Raw genomic sequence first — 2,546 nt, 5'->3', positions numbered from 1 at the left:
AACCAATTAAGATACCCGACATTAATAACTAAAGCATTTGCCTCTCATTAACTTTCGAAAACAACATTCAATGTTAGAAAGCAGTGGTTTTTAACCAAGCTTGCACTGTATGGACTTACATAATACATTAGAAGACATGCAAACAATATCCATCTATTTATTGAAAAGTACTTTATCTAGATAAATATTTGTATTTGCGCATTCTGAGTCATTTAATATATTTCACTCGCAATATGATGTAAAAATGCGTATATGGCGGTCTTGAAGTTCAAAATCAATTAAAAAAATGTCATCGGATAGCACAGTGTAAGACGAGTTGTCCGAACGTAACACGTAAACCTGAAAGAAAATCCGAGAACAAGGCAAGTACAGAAATGCTGATGCAGCTAGTACCGGGTAGTAGATCTGAAAACCTATCTCAATTACTACAACTTCAAATAATAAGAGGTTCATTTTTTTGAAATCATCTGTGGTTAATTATCACCACCTTTTTGTAACAGATCTTGCTCAAAGAACATACCTATTCTTGTTTTCTCGCCCACAGTTATCCATCTGGAGATACAGAGTGCCTGGAAGTTTTGGCATCAGCAGCAGAATCTTCATAAGTACAGTGATTGTTAAGTTACTGTCATGCTGTTGAAGATAATTATTTTACATGAGTGTTCTAATGTAGCAAAGAGGTTATTTTTATAACTCTTTGAATGTAGGAACTGATTTTGGTTTTATTCCGTCAGTACTTAATTGTAAAAACGAGCCAGAAGGGAAATATTTTTTGAACCGAGGAAGTTTTGCATTTTGCATTTTGCGATATTGATGCAGATAAAATGCTACTACAACCTATTTTATGTTTTTGAGTAGAGCTGTATATATAAGAAATGAAAGCAGTTAACCAAACTAACCTTTACTTGGTTGTAATCAAAAAAGCCATAGGTGGCGACACCATGCACTACTACCCCGGTTAAATGTACTTTCAATTTCCACATTTGGTTTATGGACTTTGACTCGGATACCATATGCGGGAGACATGTCTTGTTTTGGTCCATACCATCAATAATTATACTAAGGTATTTATGAGGGTTGTTTTTTGCCTTGCTTCGATGCTTGTAGTACTTCCTCCTCTGTTCCCTATAAATAATGTACAATAAAATACGTCAACCCAAAAGAAATGAAATGAGAAAACGTATGTGTTAGTGCTGCTTAAATGCAGTAAATTAACCTGAATTTTTTTTTCTTTTGCAAAAATTCATCATAAATCGGCGGTGAGGAACCTGAATTTACTCAAAGCCTGCATCTTTTTCGAAATTTATTTTGGACAAAAAATGTGTGAATTTGTTCCGTCGTAGTGTTAACATCAAAGATGGATTATCTTCTGCACAAATGCTTGGTGCGTCCCTAGTGCAATCGTAATGATTCGGATCATTAAATTGAAATAAACAACAAGGCACAGTACAAAATCTTTCAACATTTTTTTTAATATTCAGAAACGACAGGTTTGATGTTTCCTATGTAACTTATCTGGATTTTTTTGAAAACCATAGTATATTCGTTCAACAACTGAGTGTAGTTTTGTCGTATGCAAAGAAAAACAACTTACGACTGTTTGATCAAATGTGCATGTCGGCGCTGCTTCAATTCTTCTCTCGCAGACTTATCTGTTGTTGATTCCAGCTTTTGTTTTAATCAGTATGCATGTGTCGCATTTAGAGAACCTGCTTACCTGAAATTATAAGAACATATCTGATTTGTACAAATCGGCGATTCGCATACGTATAGAAGTAATAAACAAAGAGAATTATATTTATCCTAAAGCGCCCTCTGTGTACAAGGCTATAAGTGTGTTTGTATAATTCAGTTGTGCAAGTACAGAATTAGGTTTCCTGTATGTTAGTCTATATTATATACATGTCACACACAATATTTAAACCTAAGGGAATAGTTTGAATAATAACGATAGACAGTACAACTCTGATATGACATGCCAAATTCCATGGCTCTAGCTGTTATGGATTCAGAGAAGAATATTTTCCAAAATTTCTGAAATATAAGCCTATAGTAAGTGCATGACATAGGTGCGTGGCCATTTTTGACCTTAGGGTAAAAAGTAAATGGGCTATATTCATAGTAGTTATTCAAACTCACAATTAACTCACACTTAGGCAAGTATCACTCAAGTGGGCATTGAGTATAATATATATCCAAAACTGTCATATCATATCACAAGCCAAATATCAAAGCTCTAGAGAAAACGTTTTTAAAGTTCAGATGGCTGAAAACCTATTTTGAACAAAAAGACCATATGTTCAATGAACGGGAACCATTTTAAAATTTGAAACATGGCTACCCAAAATTTGGTAAAGAAACTTTTTTGGGGGTGGTAAAGGTTTTCCTTTTTTTCCATTTGAAACCAAACTGTTATTTTGGTTTTTTGGGAAGGGATTGTTGTGGGGTTAAAAAGAAATTGTTGTTGAAAAGAACCACGTTTTTTTTTGTTTTTCCACCTTTATAGTGATGAAAGACAAGACTAGGGGCGAAGAACATACAGCGAA

The 2,546-nt window shown here is 34.1% G+C and overlaps 1 long non-coding RNA gene across 1 annotated transcript; it reads right to left on the bottom strand.

The window, feature by feature from the left end:
* Nucleotides 1–491: 491 nt before the first annotated feature.
* Nucleotides 492–1,985, bottom strand: LOC128552374 (uncharacterized). The gene is made up of 3 exons (XR_008369057.1): nucleotides 1,595–1,985; nucleotides 900–1,125; nucleotides 492–633 (listed from the first exon to the last, which is right to left on the bottom strand). It is a non-coding gene; the product is annotated as an uncharacterized LOC128552374 (long non-coding RNA).
* Between the last annotated feature and the right edge of the window lie 561 nt (nucleotides 1,986–2,546).

The sequence above is a fragment of the Mercenaria mercenaria genome, unplaced genomic scaffold (genome assembly GCF_021730395.1).
Source record: "Mercenaria mercenaria strain notata unplaced genomic scaffold, MADL_Memer_1 contig_2596, whole genome shotgun sequence".
Taxonomy (NCBI): Eukaryota; Metazoa; Mollusca; class Bivalvia; order Venerida; family Veneridae; genus Mercenaria; species Mercenaria mercenaria.
The sequence above is the reverse complement of the archived record's forward strand: the minus strand, read 5'-3'. Positions and strand labels throughout refer to the sequence as shown.